Source organism: Bufo bufo, chromosome 9, assembly GCF_905171765.1.
Source record: "Bufo bufo chromosome 9, aBufBuf1.1, whole genome shotgun sequence".
Lineage (NCBI taxonomy): Eukaryota > Metazoa > Chordata > Amphibia > Anura > Bufonidae > Bufo > Bufo bufo.
Genome location: NC_053397.1, coordinates 225,504,759 through 225,528,879, shown reverse-complemented (window position 1 = coordinate 225,528,879; position 24,121 = coordinate 225,504,759). Strand labels below are relative to the sequence as shown.

At 46.4% G+C, this 24,121-nt stretch overlaps 1 long non-coding RNA gene across 1 annotated transcript; it reads left to right on the top strand.

Moving 5' to 3' along the window:
* Positions 1 to 1,143: 1,143 nt before the first annotated feature.
* LOC120979394 lies at positions 1,144 to 13,914 on the top strand. Its single transcript, XR_005774280.1, has 3 exons — positions 1,144 to 1,335; positions 12,489 to 12,608; positions 13,598 to 13,914. It is a non-coding gene; the product is annotated as an uncharacterized LOC120979394 (long non-coding RNA).
* The last annotated feature ends 10,207 nt before the right edge of the window (positions 13,915 to 24,121 follow it).

The following is a 24,121-nucleotide window of genomic DNA, read 5'->3' as shown; positions in this document are numbered from 1 at the left end:
TTGCTTTGATTACTGCTTTGCACACTCTTGGCATTCTCTTGATGAGCTTCAAGAGGTAGTCCCCTGAAATGGTCTCCACTTCACAGGTGTGCCCTGTCAGGTTTAATAAGTGGGATTTCTTGCCTTATAAATGGGGTTGGGACCATCAGTGGCGTTGAGGAGAAGTCAGGTGGATACACAGCTGATAGTCCTACTGAATAGACTGTTAGAATTTGTATTATGACAAGAAAATAGCAGCTAAGTAAAGAAAAACGAGTGGCCATCATTACTTTAAGAAATGAAGGTCAGTCAGCTGAAAAATTGGGAAAACTTTGAAAGTAAGTGCTATTTGACCATGAAGGAGAGTGATGGGGTGCTGCGCCAGATGACCTGGCCTCCACAGTCACCGGACCTGAACCCAATCGAGATGGTTTGGGGTGAGCTGGACCGCAGAGTGAAGGCAAAAGGGCCAACAAGTGCTAAGCATCTCTGGGAACTCCTTCAAGACTGTTGGAAGACCATTTCAGGGGACTACCTCTTGAAGCTCATCAAGAGAATGCCAAGAGTGTGCAAAGCAGTAATCAAAGCAAAAGGTGGCTACTTTGAAGAACCTAGAATATGACATATTTTCAGTTGTTTCACACTTGTTTGTTATGTATATAATTCCACATGTGTTAATTCATAGTTTTGATGCCTTCATAGTCATGAAAATAGAGAAAACTCTTTGAATGAGAAGGTGTGTCCAAACTTTTGGTCTGTACTGTACCTATTATCATTATTGTATCACTCTGCTGATTTTCTATTCTGGACTCTTCCGTCCTTCTCTTCTCTTGCCGTGGACCTGGTAAAAATGGCTGAGGGACTAATCCCCTCCATGTGATGTGCCTCACCTGTACACCTGTGCATAGACAACGAGACATGAGGTTGCAGAGAGGCTCAACCTCGCAGCTACCCAGTCTGTACCCCCCTTCCCCCTGGGTGTGTCTCTTATTCTAAAAGTATAAAGAATAAAGTGTGTCTGCTGCCTGTCAGCGAGTGACGTCCTGTGGCTGCCTCTGGTTGGATGCTGCTGGAGTCGGGGCTGTTCCTTCCCATTCACTTCTTCATAAACTAAACCAATGAAGGAGACAAGTAGTTTCCGCTTTACTCTCCGCTTCTCTCACTGGCTCTTTGTCTCCCCTCATCCAGGTCACTAACTCGCTCCTCACTAAGTTACCCCCACTAACTCTGCTTATAGCTTTTCTAATGCCTGATATAAGAGGCACGAGGTTCCCCTCACTTCCCTTTACTATCCCTAATGCTTGGAGTTGTCTGATACCCTATGGATACCGTACAGTCCGACCGCCTCCACCTTGTGTAAGTACACGGTTTATTCTGTAACTCCAGCTCACTTCATGGTAAAGTTGCGACTTCCTGATGAAGCGTAGGCGAAGGGGAAGACGGATATGTGGATTTTTTTTATTAATTTTTTACGTAAATTCTACATTTTTTCTTCTTTGTAGAATAAAAGTCTAGAAAGGGTCCTTTTTTACTGGAAAGAATGGCGCAGCTCAAACAATGATATCTTATGGAGGATGCCAATGTCTAGCGGCTCCGCAGAAAAACTGCGTCTCTCTTTCAAGTCTGGAGAGAGCCTGACGGGATCAAATTTGGGAGTAGGAGGAACCAAATGATCATAGAAACTCTTGATTTCGCCTCGGTTTACATCATTGCTGCTTTAGCGGTGAAGAAATGATAACATTTTTGCGCCATTTTTGCAGATCGTCCTCCTTCAATTCTAGAGTAATAAAATCGCCCTTTTTTTTCCTGTGTGCTGCGGTTTTCTGCTCTGCACCAATCTTTCCGGTAAAATAACGCACAATTCTGTTACCGTGTTGTTACATTGTTGCAATTTATTTACTATGTTTCGTTACAATTGCAAAGCTCTGACTTCTGCTATATTGTGCTCCCTGACCAGTCAGACCAGTAATCCCATAGTGATGGAGACTGGACACTAACCGTGTCGGGTACCAGATGCTGGTACTGCTCTGAGCCCCCTGTGTCCCGGCCATTGCTGCTTGGTTACATAAGACGTCTCCTCCGCAGGACGCTTATTATACATAAGGGCCACAAGACCAAACGTCAAGATGGCGCTGACCTAGGTGCGGCTCGCTGAATAATGGCTTTCCTTAATGAGCGTGATTGAAGGAAGGACGCACAATTTATTTTTTTATTTTTTTATTTTGGCGCGGGGGGAGGGGAGGGGTGCAAGGAGCCTAGAAATACATGATAACAAGCAGAGAGACGGGTGCAGGAACTTAGCAGTGCAGTTTGGACTGCAAAATGATATAAAGTTGCAGGTGAATGAAGACAATGATACACATGCATCGTGTGTGTGTTTGTTTCTGCATGTATATGTACGTGTGCTTTGTGTTCGTTTATGAATGTTTATATGTATGTATACCTGTGTGTGTACTGTGCATGTATGATCTCGTGTGTGTCTTGCACACGTTTACCTTTGTTTGTTAGCATGTAGCTGCATGTTCATGTGTGTGTTATTCTATGAAGGTTTGTATCTGTCCTGTGCCCGCGTGTGCTCGCGTGTACATGTATGTGCGGAGATCAGTGTGTTACTTTATCAATGCTTGTGTGTGTATTGTATGATTTTGTGGGGGGTTTGTATGTGGATTTGTATCTTCTTGCACATGTTCTGACATGTTTGTGTATTTGCATGTACAGTAGGTGCTTGTTCATGTGTATTTTGTGTACATGTATGTGTTAGTATGTATATATGAATGTGATGTGTTTCTGGCTCTGGGGCTTGTCTATTACATGTATGTTATTACCGTGTTATGTATAACAGCCATTACTATGATGTGGGGTCTGATCACTTGTCATCTAACGACTTGTGGCGAATTCATCTGATCAGAACTAATCCACAGAAAGCAAGCACTCCCCCCCCCCCCCCTGTGTAGAACGTGGTCTGCGTGTATGAGTCACCGGAGGACAGAATAAACAAAAGAGACTGAGCAGAACCGGCTCTTCTCCAGCTGCTGTGGAACTACAACTCCCAGCATGCTCGGCTGATCTTTAGGTTCTCTGTGTCTGAGGCCGGGGAATGACTCGCCGTCAGAGACCCTGGGAGGTGCTTTATCCTGGGCAGCCATTTCCTGTCCGCAGACGCTTTCCTCAGATGCCCCCTCTGTCATCAGATCCGTGACAGCAGCACAGCCCCCACCCAGCTTTCCTAGACGCCTGAATGGAAAGTCTTACAGGAATACAACCTCAGACCCCCATATCGACCATTCTGGAGCCCAGGAAATTCAGATATCTGCTCCTAAGAAAGCTGGGTGACCACCAGTGTGGAGGCTCTCGCAGCTTCCTCAGGCATCATGTAAATTGTTCTGCAGGAAGGGAAGCGAGCAGCCAAGTATATTACTATATGGTAGAACCTGAACGCGGACTGGCAGAGCAAACGCCGTTCTTAATAAATTGTGATGCAATTTTATTGTGACATAGGAAAAAAACTGCAAAAAATGATGTAAAATTCCTTTAATCCGGCATCGAAAAGATCTTCTAGATGCCAGATTATCAGACGCTTCCTCCACATTTCTTGGCTCCATCTTCTGCTTCTGATCGTGTGATATTCCCCATTAAAAGGAAATTCTGGGGCGGAAAAGGTTTCAGGAAACAGTATAGCTCAGCTCCTCCTGCGTTTTGTTATTTTAGGGTACTATGCTCAGAGACTGTAACAAACCCTCAGCTGTGAGAAGTATTAGCTCTGTTCAGATTATTAGTCACCGACGTAGAGAAGAAAGTTTTCACTCACTGACAGAAAGCAGAGATCTTTAGAATGTTGAAGAATTGAAACAGAAAATCTATTGGAAAGGCCTCATGCCTCATGCACACGACCGTTGTGTGTTTTGCGGTCCGCAAAACACGGATGCAGTCCGTGTGCGTTCCGCAATTTGCGGAACGGCACGGACAGCCATTAATATCAATGCCTATTGTTGTCCGCAAAAACGGACAAGAATAGGACAGGTTATATTTCTTTTCGCGGGGCCGCGGAACGGAGCAACAGAGGCGGACAGCACACGGAGTGCTGTCTGCATCTTTTGCGGCCCCATTGAAGTAAATGGGTCCGCATCCGAGCCGCCAAAACTGCGGCTCGGATGCGGACCAAAACAACGGCCGTGTACATGATGCCAAAGTTTCAGAGCTTTCTATTACACAAGCTCTATATTAAAGACTGTACCGGCCCTTTAAATTGGACGCAATCGGCAGTTCACCAGCGGCGGTCACTAATGACAGAATCCCTGATTCGTTGCTGTCGTCTGGGGTCACCGGTGAAATACCAGCAGGTCCCGGATACTCAGCCGCCATGGCAGTCACTACACTTTTTATGTGGTAGTGACGCCATGTCTGTCCGGGGGTAAGACACCGACGCTCGTCTCTTCACCGCTGGTTGGTTTTTTTTCCCCTGATTTAAGCAAAAAACCTAAAATCTCTAACACTTAAAGATTTCCATCCAGCGTAGCAGTTGCCAAGTGCGCAGCCCCTCTGTCTGGGCGTGTGGGGGGAGGGGGCACGGTACGCCCCCATGTGTCCTGACCTTCAATCCAACGTAAAGGTCATGCAGGAATCCACGATGGCCGAGCGGTGGGATATGATCCAAATGGCGCAGTTATTGTAAGGGCGCACTCACACGCTGCATACTCTGTCGCAGAAAATTCCCCAACTAAAAAAAACAGTTCCATTCACTTGAATACACAGCAAGCACCTCGATCTCCGCTGCCGCACTCTGGGGCGTGGAAGCGATATTCTGCAACAAAGTCCGCAGAGTGTGAATGAGCCCTGAAAGTCCATGGGTGGCGATGCCAGCGTTGCATGGCAAATACCTGAATGTGGCAGTTTCTGTCACTGAGGTCAGTGGGTCAGGCGATGGCTGCGCTATAATGGCGGATATACGTGAATTAGCGCTGATAAAGGCGGATGTTTTCACAATGACTGGAATTTTTTGTGGCGTAAATTGAAGTCCCAGTAATAAAGTAACAGTTCTGGGGGCGATATTGAAGGGCTGGGGTGGAAGGGCGCCAGGCAGACGGCAGGAAAACAGAGAATATATAGATTATAACATAACACGGTGATAGTCCTCTAATCCGGAATCTGATAATTCACAATGTAAGGTACAGAATAGCAGAGCTGAATGTGTAACATGTACAACATCTACGGATCACTGTGTCTGAATTTCAGCCTGTCATCATCCTGTACCCCGAGTGTCAGTGTCATCATCCTGTACCCCAAGTGTCAGCGTCATTATCCTGTACCCCAAGTGTCAGCGTCATTATCCTGTACCCCGAGTGTCAGCGTCATTATCCTGTACCCCGAGTGTCAGTGTCATTATCCTGTACCCCCAGTGTCAGTGTCATTATCCTGCACCCCGAGTGTCAGTGTCATTATCCTGCACCCCGAGTGTCAGTGTCATTATCCTGTACCCCAAGTGTCAGTGTCATTATCCTGTACCCCGAGTGTCAGTGTCATTATCCTGTACCCCGAGTGTCAGTGTCATTATCCTGTACCCCGAGTGTCAGTGTCATTATCCTGTACCCCAAGTGTCAGTGTCATTATCCTGTCCCCCAAGTGTCAGTGTCACTATCCTGTACCCCGAGTGTCAGTGTCATTATCCTGCACCCCGAGTGTCAGTGTCATTATCCTGTACCCCGAGTGTCAGTGTCATTATCCTGTACCCCGAGTGTCAGTGTCATTATCCTGTACCCCCAGTGTCAGTGTCATTATCCTGTACCCCGAGTGTCAGTGTCATTATCCTGCACCCCGAGTGTAAGTGTCATCATCCTGCACCCCGAGTGTCAGTGTCATTATCCTGTACCCCAAGTGTCAGTGTCATTATCCTGTACCCCGAGTGTGAGTGTCATTATCCTGCACCCCAAGTGTCAGTGTCATTATCCTGTACCCCGAGTGTCAGTGTCATTATCCTGCACCCCGAGTGTCAGTGTCATTATCCTGTACCCCAAGTGTCAGTGTCATTATCCTGTACCCCGAGTGTCAGTGTCATTATCCTGCACCCCGAGTGTCAGTGTCATTATCCTGTACCCCGAGTGTCAGTGTCATTATCCTGTACCCCGAGTGTCAGTGTCATTATCCTGCACCCCGAGTGTCAGTGTCACTATCCTGTACCCCAAGTGTCAGTGTCATTATCCTGTACCCCGAGTGTCAGTGTCATTATCCTGTACCCCAAGTGTCAGCGTCATTATCCTGTACCCCAAGTGTCAGTGTCATTATCCTGTACCCCGAGTGTCAGTGTCATTATCCTGTACCCCAAGTGTCAGCGTCATTATCCTGTACCCCAAGTGTCAGTGTCATTGTCCTGTACCCCAAGTGTCAGTGTCATTATCCTGTACCCCGAGTGTCAGTGTCATTATCCTGTACCCCAAGTGTCAGCGTCATTATCCTGTACCCCAAGTGTCAGTGTCATTATCCTGTACCCCAAGTGTCAGTGTTATTATCCTGTACCCCGAGTGTCAGTGTCATTATCCTGTACCCCAAGTGTCAGTGTCATCATCCTGTACCCCGAGTGTCAGTGTCATTATCCTGTACCCCAAGTGTCAGCGTCATTATCCTGCACCCTGAGTGTCAGCGTCATCATCCTGTACCCCGAGTGTCAGTGTCATTATCCTGTACCCCAAGTGTCAGTGTCATTATCCTGTACCCCAAGTGTCAGCGTCATTATCCTGTACCCCGAGTGTCAGTGTCATTATCCTGTACCCCAAGTGTCAGCGTCATTATCCTATACCCCAAGTGTCAGCGTCATTATCCTGTACCCCGAGTGTCAGCGTCATCATCCTGTACCCCAAGTGTCAGTGTCATTATCCTGTACCCCAAGTGTCAGTGTCATTATCCTGTACCCCAAGTGTCAGCGTCATTATCCTGTACCCCAAGTGTCAGCGTCATTATCCTGTACCCCGAGTGTCAGTGTCATTATCCTGTACCCCCAGTGTCAGTGTCATTATCCTGCACCCCGAGTGTCAGTGTCATTATCCTGCACCCCGAGTGTCAGTGTCATTATCCTGTACCCCAAGTGTCAGTGTCATTATCCTGTACCCCGAGTGTCAGTGTCATTATCCTGCACCCCGAGTGTCAGTGTCATTATCCTGTACCCCGAGTGTCAGCGTCATTATCCTGTACCCCAAGTGTCAGTGTCATTATCCTGTACCCCAAGTGTCAGCGTCATTATCCTGTACCCCGAATGTCAGCGTCATTATCCTGTACCCCAAGTGTCAGCGTCATTATCCTGTACCCCAAGTGACAGTGTCATTATCCTGTACCCCGAGTATCAGTGTCAGTATCCTGTACCCCGAGTGTCAGTGTCATTATCCTGTACCCCAAGTGACAGTGTCATTATCCTGTACCCCGAGTGTCAGTGTCATTATCCTGTACCCCAAGTGTCAGCGTCATTATCCTGTACCCCGAGTGTCAGTGTCATTATCCTGTACCCCTACTGTCAGTGTCATTATTCTGTACCCCGAGTGTCAGCGTCATTATCCTGTACCCCAAGTGTCAGCGTCATTGTCCTGTACCCCAAGTATCAGCGTCATTATCCTGTACCCCGAGTGTCAGTGTCATTATCCTGTACCCCGAGTGTCAGTGTCATTATCCTGTACCCCAAGTGTCAGTGTCCTGTACACCGAGTGTCAGTGTCATTATCCTGTACCCCAAGTGTCAGTGTCATTATCCTGTACACCAAGTGTCAGTGTCATTATCCTGTACCCCAAGTGTCAGTGTCATTATCCTGTACCCCAAGTTATAGTGTCACTATCCTGTACCCCAAGTGTCAGTGTCATTATCCTGTCCCCCAAGTGTCAGTGTCATTATCCTGTACCCCGAATGTCAGCGTCAGTATCCTGTACCCCGAGTGTCAGTGTCATTATCCTGCACCCCGAGTGTCAGTGTCATTATCCTGTACCCCAAGTGTCAGTGTCATTATCCTGTACCCCAAGTGTCAGTGTCATTATCCTGTACCCCAAGTGTCAGCGTCATTATCCTGTACCCCAAGTATCAGTGTCATTATCCTGTACCCCAAGTGTCAGTGTCATTATCCTGTACCCCAAGTGTCAGTGTCATTATCCTGTACCCTGAGTGTCAGTGTCATTATCCTGTACCCCAAGTGTCAGTGTCATTATCCTGTCCCCCAAGTGTCAGCGTCATTATCCTGTACCCCAAGTGTCAGCGTCATTATCCTGTACCCCAGTTGTCAGCGTGTCATTATCCTGTACCCCAGTTGTCAGCGTCATTATCCTGTCCCCCAGTTGTCAGCGTCGTTATCCTGTCCCCCAGTTGTCAGCACACTACTGTCCCGCACCCCTCTCCTGATGTAAGTGATGTCAGGAGGTGACTGTCTAGTTTGATGATGACAGATATAAGTTTCTGTTCTGTTTCGACCACTCGCCCTCCACTGGGTTATGTGTTCTTTGAGGGGTAGATGGGATCTGCAGCCCCCTATAACTGTATTTGCATGAGCTGAGGGGCATCACCTCCTCTATTACTATACATGTTATATACGTTGTTTGCCCCCGGTAATTACTTGAAAATGAACGTGTCATTAGGAGACGTTAATAACATCATAACCGCATCGTTATAACGCGCGACTCTGACTCTGTGGCTCCTTAGAATCAGGTTTATAGGTTTATGTCGCTGTGGCCGCAAGTAACAAAGTGACGCACGGGATAAAACAGCGACTGAACAGCCCCTATCATTTATTATCTAAAAAGAAAAATAACAGATTTTTGTGGAAATGGCACAGTTAACTATTTTTGTGGATTATATTGCAGACTGCATTTATCCTGCAGACTCACAGACAGATCGCTAAGGACATCAGTCACATGGCATGAACCGCTGACTGCAGGAGGAGGGTCGCCTCGTATCCCCTGATCCCCTGGGGAGGGCCGGGATATAATACTAGTCACAGTATACACATCGGCATGATTGGCACAAAATCTGTAATGGGGCCCCACATACCATATGGGATTTATAACACTGGGGTCTCCTTATGGGCCCCTCAGGCAACAGGACCTGGGTGCACCTGCTACCTCTGCACCCCTAGGAGTAAATTGGCCATAGACCCTACAGGGAAACTTCCTGGTGGGACACCCAAGTCCCCCTCTCTGCCGCTGACCGGGTACATAATGAGCTCTCAACAGTAATTAACGCTGTGAGAATCCGGTTCTCAGGTACTCGGCAAGTGACCAGACTGCTGTAGCCGCGTCTCACCTCCTAAGCCTCCTTCTCCACTAGAGGAGAAGGACAGAAGATGGCAGCTATTGATGGCCACCACAGAGGGACAGCTTTTGGGGAAGTATAAAATGGGCCACTTTTTTTTTTTTTTTTTTTTTTTCCCAGGGCCACTTTAAGTTCCCATTCTGCCCTGTGCACCCCTCATTATGATGACTGTATGGAGACGTCATAAACGTACCATAGAGGCAGCTGCTATGGGCTCCATGGGAATAGGGGCACCTCCCCTTTTTTGGGTGGAACCCCACAAAATGACCAGAGATCAGAAAAGTAAAGTAATTGTGAGGAGTAAGAAAAAAAAGTCCACCCTGTGTTGGGTGCTGATGCCACCTACGGATACATATAGCCCCCCATGAGGAGCCGCGGTCGGTGAGTCAGGTGACGTCCCTCCATGGATGGTAGATACTATCGGAGGATCAAAGGCAGACAACAGCCAGACACGTGCTCAACATGAAAGGATCGCCCCATATTTTTTTATGAGGCGACTTTGCACATAATAGCTGCAGTCATGTCGGCGCTTCCTTGTGGCTGATTAGAATGCGGTTAATGAAGCTTCACCTCAGGGCGCGGTCACACGGGAGAAGACGCGCTTCCCAGGCTGCAATGCATTATTCATGGCAGCAGAGGGTTCACAAAGTGACAAAGTTTGTGAAAAGTTACAAAATATAAACCAGTGATGCAGAGCGTGAGATCACACTGCGGATAGTGGAGAAACGCAGCACTAGAGGGTACGATGACAAACTCAGCTATGCTACATGTGGGGAGACCATTACGTTTACCTATAGTCACGCATGAGATGGTGGAGAAGACCTTAACAAGCGTCATGGACGCCCAAGGCTCATTGATGTTAGTCGATCCCATCCGATCTCAGTGTAGAGCACATTGCTGACAACGATAGAAAGGTGTCAGAACACAAGGGACATTGCTGCTTGCTGTATGTGGGGCTGTATACCCACAGACTGGTCACAAGGCCCGTGCCGACTCCTGTCCACCACTGAAAGTGGAACAATGGAAGAAGGTGGCCTGGTCTGAGGAATCACATTACACCAGGCATCCTCAAACTGCGGCCCTCCAGCTGTTGCAAAACTACAACTCCCAGCATGCCTAAACAGCCTACAGGTATCAGCCTACAGCAGGGCATTGTGGGAGTTGTAGTTTTACAACAGCTTGAGGGCCGCAGGTTGAGGATGCCTGCATTACACCATGAGAACCTACCTGGGGAAGGTGACCAGTCAGCCACCTACCTAACCATTGTACAGACAAATAACCCTTTCATGGCAGCAGTACCCCCCTATGAGAGAGGAACGAGACAAAGAGATCAAAGTGATGACTTGTCTCCAGATCTCAATACGATCTTCTGGGGGATCCATGGAGGCTGCGCCAAGCAACTCGCACTAATGTGCCCGATGCCACAGGACTCCTCAGGGGTCTTGTGGAGTCAGAGATGGGGATTTTTAATTAAAACTGGGCAGTGTATATTAAAATGACTAATAAAAGGTTAAGTTTTAAATAGGCCATCAAACAGGAATAAGATAGCCTTTTGTTTCTATCAGAGATGGGGAGCTACACAATGTGATGTCGATCAGTAGATCGCCTTATGAATGCCGCACGACTGCTCAATAGGATTAGTTCACACATGGCGGCCGTTTTTTGCTGTGATTTTTCACGTCACCCAGACTTATCCCTCAAATAGCAACAATAAAGAACTCTGGTGACAACGTTTTATTTTCAATGTTGCCACTTTTATGTACAAAGTGTCATTTTTCTATGCAGTGTATCACTTGGAAGAGTTGGGTCTCTTACAGGTCCTCGGTGCATCACCATCCTGTTCTTCAAAGTGATACATTGTATAGAAAAATGACACTTTGTACATTTGCATAAAAGAAAAGAAAAGTGGCAAAGATGGAAAGGAAAACATTGCTGCCCGTGTCCTGTGGATACAAATACCACAATGGATGTTGTACCTGGAGATACTGAGCGTCTGGTCTTAGGGGCTGTACACGGTCAGGTTTTGATCAGATTTTCAGATGCAGTTTTTTTAAGCTAAAACAGAGTGTGGATTGAAAAAACGTAGAATCAGCCCGTGATATTATCTCTTCCTTTATGATCCTCACCTGGTTGTACAGGCAGCCTTAGGCCTAGTTCATAAGAACGTATGGCTTTTTTTTCAGTGTTTTGCTGTCCGTTTTTCACGGATCCGTTGTTCCGTTTTTTGTTTCCGTTGTGTTTCCGTTTCTGTTCCGTTTTTCCGTTCCGTTTTTCCGTATGGCATATACAGTATACAGTAATTACATAGAAAAAATTGGGCTAGGCATAAAATTTTCAATAGATGGTTCAGCAAAAACGGAACGGATACGGAAGACATACGGATGCATTTCCGTATGTGTTCTGTTTTTTTTGCGGACCCATTGACTTGAATGGAGCCACGGAACGTGATTTGCGGGCAATAATAGGACATGTTCTATCTTTCAACGGAACGGAAAAACGGATATATGGAAACGGAATGCATACGGAGTACATTCCGTTTTTTTTGCGGAACCATTGAAATGAATGGTTCCGTATACGGACCGTATACGGAACACAAAAAAACGGCCCGTACACTCGCAAAAAAAAACGTTCGTGTGAACTAGGCCTTAGGCTGTTTGCACATGGGTGCATAAATTTTGCACAGATTTCCATGTGGATTTCTGTCCGTTTCCACACCAAATCAGCATCCAAAATGCGTTACTGCTGGACTTTGTTGCGGATTTGATCTGGGTTTGCCGCAGATCTCCCCATTCCATTGAAAAGGGGGAAATCTGCACCAAAAATGGCACAAAGAAGTGCTGAGGATGGCAGTTTAATTTCCGCATGGAAGAAAAAAGCAACGTGTACATGAGATTTGTCTGATCTCATACGCTTTGCTGGTTCCGTATTACGCTGCGTTTTTTCAACACACGAATCTGCTTTATGTGCAGGTAGCTTTGGTCCTCACACATGGCCGTACACAGGCAGATACCTGGTTGTGAGATATGATTGGTAGGAGATCAGTAAGACGTTCTGAGGACGGTTGGGAACGTGGATGGCGGTAGAGTGAGCAGATGACGGCCACTGACGCGTGGGGCTGGGTGAGGAGGCGGTTTTCCAGGCGGTTCTCCCGGTGACTCATCTCGTTGTGTTGTTGCTAGGCGTTGACTGAAACCCGTTTCTATGTATCTAACCACGGATATTTCCATTTGTTGCAGGAGGAGAATGATGATGCGTCCCGATGGAGCATGAGAAGAACGAGCAGAAATCCTACAAAGGCCTCACAGGGCTGAGACGACATCTGCTTCTCCTCCTGCCGCAGGACAGACGACCAGACAGTGAGATCAGCGGGAGTGTAGAGCATGGGGTCTGTAGGTTGTAGGGCACTGAGGCCCAGCTCGGAACGCGGGGTGCGGTGTCAACCTCAGAAAATATTTGACGTCCTTTCTCAGCTCATGTCTCTTAGGCCTCTTGCACACGACCGTTCCGTTTTTTTGCGGTCCGCAAAACACGGAAGCCGCCCGTTTGCCTTCCGCATTTTGCGGAACGGAACAGGCGGCCCATGGTAGAAATGCCTATTCTTGTCCGCAAAACGGACAAGAATAGGACATGTTATATTTTTTTTGCGGGGCCACGGAACGGAGCAACGGATGTGGACAGCACACGGAGTGCTGTCTGCATCTTTTGCGGCCCCATTGAAGTGAATGGGTCCGCACCCGAGCCGAAAAAACTGCGGCTTGGATGCGGACCAGAACAACAGTCGTGTGCATGAGGCCTTAAACTTATCAGCCATGGTCCATGACCAAAGGGTGGCCACCACCCAGGTCAACTCTGGACAAGCGTTCCACATTTATCTACATTCACATAATACTCTGTAATCCACCCAAACAGGTAAGTGGCCCCGTGGTCTCCTCTACGAACAGTGAGCCCTGTCTACATAATATTCTCAGTCCGTCAACCCAGAGATCCTCTGGGATCATTTTTGCACCAGTTCAGACAAAGTTAATTCAGTAAATAATGAAAAGTTTTTTCAATTTACTTTCTGTAACAGTTCAGTAAGATCTCTGCTTGCTGTCATTCAATAAGAACTTTCATCGTTTACATCCAGTGGATACAGATCTGTCCTGGTCATGTGATGACACACAGGTGTACAGCTCGTTAGACATGGTCCTGACTGGCTGCATGTGGCCAAGCCATCCCCACCCAATGACTAGGCCGCACAGCAAATTCCCCAGCAGCTTCGTATTGAACCACAGCAAGCAGAGATTTTGAACAGCACAGGAAATTGGTATGATGGAAAAAATCATATAACTTTTTTTTTTTACAGACTAAATGAAACTGGACTATTCGTTTAAATTATGAGAAGAGCGGTGTCTGTATCCTTCACTCATAGATATATTGTTGGGCTGCCCGTACTTGATGCAGCCGGCAGCAGGATCCGCATGCGGCTCACTGCAACGTGCTTCAAATAGCTTGTAGAGGCGCGGCCCAGCAATTAGCAGTGAGCCTGAGGATCCCGCTGCTGTCCCCACATTGTGTACGGGAAGCCCAACAGGTCTGGACAAGATGATATCAGTGACGTCAGCACCAGGCGGAGTTGAGACAACTTCCCGTTCATTGACACAGTGACGTAGCTAGAAATGACTGGGCTCTCAGACCAGGCCTGCTCCCAGTGTCTCTGTACATAATGTCATTCTATAAGGCCTCATGCACACGGCCGTTGTGCAGCTGTTCCATGCATTGGGGACCGCAATTTGCAGGTGCATGAGGCCTAATATTGTTGAGGGGCCCTGACAATAAAATCTTTTAGTCCTCCTCCTGGGTGGGCCCCTTCTGATTATGGGCCTCAAAGCAGCTGTTCCCCTATAGCTAGGCCCTGCAGCCGCCACTGTCAGGGTAGGACTACACGGGGTAGCACTGGTGCAGCTGCCATGTGAGCACGTAACTGGATAGACGCTGTTCCGCTGGCAGCAATCAGGGTGCAGCTTTCTAATCAATGGGTAAATGGAGAATAATGCTGCACAATACTTAAAATTGCCTAAATGATACCGATGCGCAGTGCTTATATAATAGTACAATATGGTACTAGTGGGGTCCGATTCTGCGACCCCCACTGATCCCAGTAACGGCTCCTGTTCACCCTTTTTGATGGATTTTTGAATGTGGAAAGGTGAAACAGCTCTGACACGACAGGTGATAAGTGTCTGATTGGTGGGGCTCTGACTTCTGGGACCCCCATGATCAAGGGAACGTGGTGTTAAGACCCTTGTGTACATAGATTGGCGGTCATGTAATTGAATGTCTCAGGACCCCTTTGTTCATGATCAGTGGGTGTTCCAGCAGTCAGACCCCAGCAATCTGATATTTATCACCAATCCTGTAGAGAGGTCATTATGGTCGGATGACCCTTATCATTATACTGTAGATTATGTACAATCTGAGGAGGGTAAGATTTGGTAAATTTCAGGCCAGACATTTAGGTTTAAAGGGGTTAAAGGGTTTGTCAGTAAATGGCATTTATCATGCAGTTAATACAAGGCACTTACTAATGTATTGTGATTCTCCATATTGCCTCCTTTCCATCCCATTATACACAGCACGTATCCGTGGTTATTACCACCATGTAATCCAGCAGCGGTGGCCGTGCTTACACACTATAGGGAAAGGCTGGAAGTGCTCATAGGCCAACACCTTTACCTATAGTGTGCGATCACGACCACCGCTGCTGGATTACACGGTGATAATAACCACGGATACGTGCTGTGTATAATGTGATGGAAAGGAGGCAATATGGAGAATCACAATACATTAGTAAGTGCCTTGTATTTACTTTCTCTACATGATAAGTGCCAAGTGAGAGGACCCCTTTAACCCCTTTAAGTCTGCTACACTTAATAGGGTTAGGCATACATGTATTGGTGTGTGCATTGCGTGTTTCCTACGTGTGATTGGTGTGTGCTATATATGTTCTATGTATCAGCGGTGTATGTGCAGCATGTGACATATGCATCAGTGGCATGTGAGCCACGTATAGGTGTCTTGTGTGCCACATGTGTGTTGTGGGTGTTGCTGTCAGTGTCGGCCATCATACTTCATCTGTAATATTTCTGTTATCACTGTAAGGGCTCATGAACACGGCCGTTGGATGTTTTGCAGTCTGCAAATTGCGGATCCACAAAACATGGACACCAGGTGTGCGCGTTACACATTATGCGGAACAGAACGGCCTCTAATAGAACCGTCCGATCCTGGTCTGTGATGCCGACGATAATAGGACATGTTCTGTCATTGTGCAGAGCGGCCATGCGGACATACAGACACAGAATGCACATGGAGTCTTTTTTATTTTTGTGGCTCCATTGAAGTGAACGGTACAGACATGGAGAAACATAAGTTAGTGTGCAGGAGCCCTAAGGTGGGCCCCCAGAATCAGTTACACTGGTGGGCCCCAAGTACCCCATTCCGACACTGAAGAGTACAATATGGTGAACATATAACTGAGGCACAATAACATAATATAATAGTGCCATCCAGAACCTGCTTATATAATAGTACCATATAGTGAACATGTATAATGCCATCACATACCGCCATTGGCCCCCCATTACTGATGCAGACAGGGAGGGCTCAGAACTACTACCAGACGCATCTCAGCAATGCACTGTGGGGGTTGTAGTGTCTACTCCTATCATTCAGCACAATGCACTGTGGGGGTTGTAGTGTCTACTCCTATCATTCAGCACAATGCACTGTGGGGGTTGTAGTGTCTACTCCTATCATTCAGCACAATGCACTGTGGGGGTTGTAGTGTCTACTCCTATCATTCAGCACAATGCACTGTGGGGGTTGTAGTGTCTACTCCTATCATTCAGCACAATGCACTGTGGGGGTTGTAGTGTCTACTCCTATCATTCAGCACAATGCACTGTGGGGGTTGTAGTGTCTACTCCTATCATTCAGCACAATGCACTGTGGGGGTTGTAGTGTCTACTCCTATCATTCAGCACAATGCACTGTGGGGGTTGTAGTGTCTACTCCTATCATTCAGCACAATGCACTGTGGGGGTTGTAGTGTCTACTCCTATCATTCAGCACAATGCACTGTGGGGGTTGTAGTGTCTACTCCTATCATTCAGCACAATGCACTCATTCTTTTAGAGTATCAGTCCTGTCCTGCGCCTGATATTTAGGGGAATAGACCTAGAATTCTACATCCAGCACTCCATGAGCTCTATAAATATTTCTCTGTAAATGTGAATATGGACAGCTACACAGGCAGATCCTACTGGTTCATGATTACAATGCTAGGACTGCAGTGGCGACTGACACAATTAGTGGTCCTCGCCCAGCTGCTGTCCGTGTATGGGGGGGGGGGGGGGAAATGACCTTTTTTAGAGGCTCCGTCACAATCATCCGATGCTTCATAAAACCACAATGTGCTGATCTTGTTTACCAGACTGGATGTTTATGCCACAAGATGCGTGTGGGGGAGGGGAGGACATGGGGCTTCATTTCTGTATCTGAGATCCTGCTCCATGGACGGGGTAAGTATACAGTCAGTTTATACTCATCTATACTCTAGATCTGGCATTGTATTCATGAACCAGGAGGCACTGCCTGTGTCAATGTTCCTCTGCACTGTCCTTTTTCATTATATTCATGAACCAGGAGGCACTGCCTGTGTAACTGTCCTTCACTGTAGATCTGGCATTATATTCATGAACCAGGAAGCACTGCCTGTGTAACTGTCCTTCACTGTAGATCTGGCATTATATTCATGAACCAGGAAGCACTGCCTGTGTAACTGTCCTTTACTGTAGATCTGGCATTATATTCATGTACCAGGAAGCACTGCCTGTGTAACTGTCCTTCACTGTAGATCTGCCATTATATTCATGAACCAGGAAGCACTGCCTGTGTAACTGTCCTTTACTGTAGATCTGGCATTATATTCATGTACCAGGAAGCACTGCCTGTGTAACTGTCCTTTACTGTAGATCTGGCATTACATTCATGTACCAGCCTGTGTAACTGTCCTTCACTGTAGATCTGGCATTATATTCATGAACCAGGAGGCACTGCCTGTGTCACTGTTCCTCTGCACTGTCGTTTTGCATTATATTCATGAACCAGGAAGCACTGCCTGTGTCACTGTCCATCTGCCCCATAGTTTTGCAGGCATCTCAGGCTGAGCGTTCCATTGTATGATCTTGGTGTCTAGAGGAGCAGGGCTCGGCCTCCAATCACCCGCACCATCCTCTGCCGTTGCTGACGTTGACACTCTGGACTGCGCTGGGGCTTACGGGATTCCTGGCAGAGTGATTTGGAAATGTATCTATAGAATCACATTGCCAGGGATTTCCAATCAGTCTCAGCTCTGCCGTCTCCTGTCGTCCATGTGTCTGTATGTGAAGTCTCTCCAGACAGCTGGGGCCCAAGCAGTGGATCCTGGACAGCGATGACTCCCGGCGGCGCAGGGTCCAGAGGGGCAGGACTTAGCTGGCTCTGTGAACAGCTCCACTGGCTGTATGTTCACAGTGGCTAAGTTCCACCTCGCTGGAACCGCAGAGCGTACACTGCCAACTATCCGGATACAACGTTATTGGTGTCAAGCATTGTCTCCGCTGTGGTCTGAATGCATCAGCAGTGCGAATCTCTCTCCTGTCCTGGGGGTTTGTTACAATGTATCAGTGCAGAGTGGATACAAAGGCAACAAACTAAAGTCTCGAGAATTGAAAAAATATACTGCTATTCACTGAGAACAAGCAGAGATCCTAACAATGACAGCACTTTTACAGTAGTTATCAGTCATATGATTATTATTTGTAAAGGTTATTTAAGAATTTAATAAAAACGAGCAGTGAGGATCCTTACATTGAAATATGCTTTATACTCCAGTCACATTGAGAGCTGCATCCACAACTCTGCTGGATGACACTGTGCTGACAGACACACCCCTAAAAGCCTATAATGTAGAGCAAATTGTGGCAGTGCATTGTGGGAGAGGTATACGGTGCTTACTGGGTGCAGACAACGAAGAGCATACAGGAATCCAGCTCTGTATTGCAGCTCTGGATGTGACTGGAGTAAGAAACTCACTGGAAAAACTGGTGGACAGCTGGCTGTTCTCTGCAACTTCCATTTTTAATAAAAGTTGAAATATTCTGTGGTGTTATTTTCAGTTCTTAGAGATAGAAGATGTCTTTCATCTGACATAAATATTTTATCTGCATTGTTGGAATATCTTGTTTCATCAATTGGTGCTGCACTGGTTCAACTCCATCTGCTTTACACTGCAGCTCTGCTCCATTAGTAGCTTTGATCAGTGACTTCACCTTTGCTGCACTGTCTATTGGAGTTTGAGGTAGTCTGAAATTCACCTGCTGTTTCACAAGCAGAGCTACTCTTCCCACTCTCCCATTCTTTACACTGCAGCTCTGCTGGTTCAGACTAGTTGCTGTGTATAAACACAAACTCAGCAGGAAGTCAATAAGATAATTTCTATTACAGCAAGGACAGAAGAGTATAAACTACAAACAACTAACAAGCTAGGCCATCCTGTGTATACACCACAAGGCACGACACGAATAAGGACCCACTCATTTTCCATATTTTGATGCGTCTATAGGTACAATGGGCCAGATTTACTAGGAGTGACACAATGTAGACAAAGGGCCACATTTATTAAGACCTGTCTTACATTTAGACCATTTTCTACGCCTAAACCAGGCATAGAAAATGATGAATGAGAGGGGCCTGCCGGCGTGAGTGGGAAAGAAGTCGCAGATTCTGCCACAACATGGCGTGCGACAGAATCTGTGCCAGATATACGCTCCAAAAGTTGCGTATATCTGTTCGTAAATGACAGAATTCTCACAGTGGTACAGTTGTTGCAGACACTTTATATAAACTATTGGTTGGCATACTTTGCAATAGAATTTTGTGCCAAATTGTTGCACCTTAGGCCTATGTCCCACTACACCACATTACTTTCTCACCCCTTGGAAATCTAGGTGCAGTGCATTCTTCCAAAACTAGATGTGCCAAATTGCAAAAAAAAATGTAATTGCAAAAAAATGTGATTGCATTTTAAAATGTTCAGCTATTTCTCAGGCACAGGGGTTAAAAATCAGTCTGCAGGCAGTTTTCTATAAATCCCTATCAAACTGATAAGAATATAGCTTAAATAAGTGTTTATGATGTCAGGAGATCAGAGATAAGAGTACACCTGAGGCCTCAGATGACGGGATTCAAAGAAAACAGAAAGTGGCAGCTTCCAAACAGACTGATTTTAAACCCCTGTAACTAAGAAAGAGCTGAGCATTTTTAATTACGTCCATTTCAAAAGAATATAGATGAATTCTTAGAAGTAAATGACATTAATGCTTATGAAAATGTATCGAAATCGGAGTCTCGCTTCCTTCTGGGATTCGCGTCCCCACCTATTCCTTGGATGAACTTGATGGACTTATGTCTTTTTTCAACCGCATTAACTATGTAACTATATTTTTTGCCAAAAATGAGTAAAATGCAATAGTAGAAAAGGTATACACAGCCGATCGATCAGGAGCAGTCATCGGATTGTTACATCTATGTCACATTTGTATCCAGCAGCATCACTGTCACAATATATGATCCGGGTTCAACCATTACAGGCCACTTACAGTAACAGTCCACTAATCTGACATCACATGACCCCGGAGGTTCTGATAATCCGGCACTTTGTTTCCAGTGCAATTCAACCAATATCCAGCAAAAACCACACAGTGCAGCACATTTACTAAGGGACTCGTGACTACTTTAGGCGTAAAATAGTCGCAAGTCCCCTTTTCTAACCGTCCGTGCGAGAATATTAAGTTGCACGCTGTGTCTGCCAGTTGGGCGGGGGGGTCGTGACTCAAGCCTTGGCAATTTTACTAAGGCCTCTTGCACACGACCGTATGGCTTTTTTTTCAGTATTTTGCAAAAAAACACGGATGATGTCCGTGTGCATTCCGTTTTTTGCGGAACGGAACAGCTGGCCCCTGATAGAACAGTACTATCCTTGTCCGTTATGCGGACAATAATAGGACATGTTCTATCTTTGAATGGAATGGAAATACGGAAACAGAAGGCATACAGAGTACCTTCAGTTTTTTTTGCGGATCCATTGCAACGAATGGTTCCGTATACGGTCTGTATATGGAACGCAAAAAACGGAACGTGTGAATGGAGCCTAACTTTTACTACTGGAAACAGGCGTAAATGTTAGTGAAAAACAAAAAACCAGCCCAGGGTTTTTACGCCAGGTGCAAGGACTAACCACAGATGTCATAAATTAGACAAATCAACGGCAGCGCAGAGTGGAAACTAAGGCCGGTGTAAAAAGCCGGTCTTAGTAACCGTAGGTGGTCATCCAGCTTTCCTGTACTCCTGAACATCAGTTCTACATAATTAAACTTCCGTAAATGCTGCAAATTTGGACAGATCTGCCATCCAGGAGTCTGGGAAAGATGGGTGACGACCTCTGTGGGATCTCTGGTGCCGGCGACGCTGATCGGTAGCCAGCTTTCTCAGAAACAGATATATAAAAAAAAAAAAAATAATAATAATCAAATACAATTGTTAACAGCTTAAAAATATATGGCTCCGTGAGATCGGTTAAGACAGTATTTAGTACCGCGCAGTGAATGGTTAACGAGAAGCAGTCCTGGGCGGGATAGAATTCCCAGACAGACGGGGGATGCCGGAGCGACGTCTGAGTCACCCGGGGATGGAGGGAGGGGGTGGCTCTGCTAACAGTGTCTCCCTGGCATCTTAGTCCACTGTTGGCTTTTTGAAGTGGGTTTGCCCCTGGCAAGTGAGTCTGCAGTTTCCTCATATGGCGCCATAAACCGCTCTTTCATCTTCGTGGGCCCCCAGAGTTTATCCCAAACACAGCGGAAAGTATGGAAGTGATCCAGCTGGATCCGAGTGAGGTCTACACCCAGACGCCCTGCCAGGCACCCGCAGCACACCTGAACTAGCACAAGGAGCGTCTACTAAAGCGATACAAACAGCGCTGGAGCGTTATAAGAGGAGCGGCTGATATCACATAGGATGTAATGTCTCTGGAGGTTATATCAGCGCTGGAGGGTTATAAGAGGAGCGGCTGATATCAGTCACATGTGATGTAATGTCTCTGGAGGTTATATCAGTACTGGAGCGTTATAAGAGGAGCGGCTGATATCAGTCACATATGATGTAATGTCTGGAGGTTATATCAGTGCTGGAGCGTTATAAGAGGAGCGGCTGATATCAGTCACATATGATGTAATGTCTCTGGAGGTTATATCAGCGCTGGAGCGTTATAAGAGGAGCGGATGATATCAGTCACATATGATGTAATGTCTCTGGAGGTTATATCAGTGCTGGAGCGTTATAAGAGGAGCGGCTGATATCAGTCACATATGATGTAATGTCTCTGGAGGTTATATCAGTGCTGGAGCGTTATAAGAGGAGCGGCTGATATCAGTCACATATGAAGTAATGTCTCTGGAGGTTATATCAGTACTGGAGCGTTATAAGAGGGGCAGATGATATCGGTCACATATGAAGTAATGTCTCTGGAGGTTATATCAGTACTGGAACGTTATAAGAGGAGCGGCTGATATCAGTCACATATAATGTAATGTCTCTGGAGGTTATATCAGCACTGGAGCGTTATAAGAGGAGCGGCTGATATCAGTCACATATGATGTAATGTCTCTGGAGGTTATATCAGTACTGGAGCGTTATAAGAGGAGCGGCTGATATCAGTCACATATGATGTAATGTCTCTGGAGGTTATATCAGCACTGGAGCTTTATAAGAGGAGCGGCTGATATCAGTCACATGTGATGTAATGTCTCTGGAGGTTATATCAGCACTGGAGCGTTATAAGAGGAGCGGCTAATATCAGTCACATATGATGTAATGTCTCTGGAGGTTATATCAGTACTGGAGCGTTATAAGAGGAGCGGCTGATATCAGTCACATATGATGTAATGTCTCTGGAGGTTATATCAGTACTGGAGCGTTATAAGAAGAGCGGCTGATATCAGTCACATAGGATGTAATGTCTCTGGAGGTTATATCAGCGCTGGAGCGTTATAAGAGGAGCGGCTGATATCAGTCACATATGATGTAATGTCTCTGGAGGTTATAGCAGCGCTGGAGCATTATAAGAGGAGCGGCTGATATCAGTCACATATGATGTAATGTCTCTGGAGGTTATAGCAGCGCTGGAGCGTTATAAGAGGAGCGGCTGATATCAGTCACATATGATGTAATGTCTCTGGAGGTTATATCAGCGCTGGAGCGTTATAAGAGGAGCGGCTGATATCAGTCACATATGATGTAATGTCTCTGGAGGTTATATCAGTACTGGAGCGTTATAAGAGGAGCGGCTGATATCAGTCACATGTGATGTAATGTCTGTGGAAGTTACATCAGCGCTGGAGCGTTATAAGAGGGGCGGCTGATATCAGTCACATGTGATGTAATGTCTGGAGGTTATATCAGAGCTGGAGCGTTATAAGAGGAGCGGCTGATATCGGTCACATATGAAGTAATGTCTCTGGAGGTTATATCAGTGCTGGAGCGTTATAAGAGGAGCTGCTGATATCAGTCACATATGAAGTAATGTCTGGAGGTTATATCAGTGATGAAGCGTTATAAGAGGAGCGGCTGATATCAGTCACATATGATGTAATGTCTGGAGGTTATAAGAGGAGCGACTGATATCAGCCACATATGATGTAATGTCTGGAGGTTATATCAGTACTGGAGCGTTATAAGAGGAGCGGCTGATATCAGTCGGACACACAATAGATACAGGATGACAACCACTAACACCCGCTATTACGGCTCCCATAGATGAAGAAGAGCTTCCATTGAAAATATCTGTGCCCCATACAGTGATGTGGTCATGGCTTCCTTGAGCTCCATCCCACATTTCTTATCTTGTACCCCATAATATACATTTGGTGATTATATTACCCCCCTACCTAGGAAAAGTGGCCCACAGAATTAGTTTTTATCTGTGGACCCCCTGGTAGGGATAAAGGGTGGTGTATATACACTGCTCAAAAAAATAAAGGGAACACAAAAATAACACATCCTAGATCTGAGTTAATTAAATATTCTTCTGAAATACTTTGTTCTTTACATAGTTGAATGTGCTGACAACAAAATGACACAAAAATAAAAATATGGAAATCACATTTTTCAACCCATGGAGGTCTGGATTTGGAGTCACACTCAAAATTAAAGTGGAAAAACACACTACAGGCTGATCCAACTTTGATGTAATGTCCTTAAAACAAGTCAAAATGAGGCTCAGTAGTGTGTGTGGCCTCCACGTGCCTGTATGACCTCCCTACAACGCCTGTCCATGCTCCTGATGAGGTGGCGGACGGTCTCCTGAGGGATCTCCTCCCTGACCTGGACTAAAGCATCTGCCAACTCCTGGACAGTCTGTGGTGCAACGTGACGTTGGTGGATAGAGCGAGACATGATGTCCCAGATGTGCTCAATTGGATTCAGGTCTGGGGAACGGGCGGGCCAGTCCATAGCATCAATGCCTTCGTCTTGCAGGAACTGCTGACACACTCCAGCCACATGAGGTCTAGCATTGTCTTGCATTAGGAGGAACCCAGGGCCAACCGCACCAGCATAAGGTCTCACAAGGGGTCTGAGGATCTCATCTCGGTACCTAATGGCAGTCAGGCTACCTCTGGCGAGCACATGGAGGGCTGCAAAGAAATGACACCTCACACCATTACTGACCCAATGCCAAACCGGTCATGCTGGAGGATGTTGCAGGCAGCAGAACGTTCTCCACGGCGTCTCC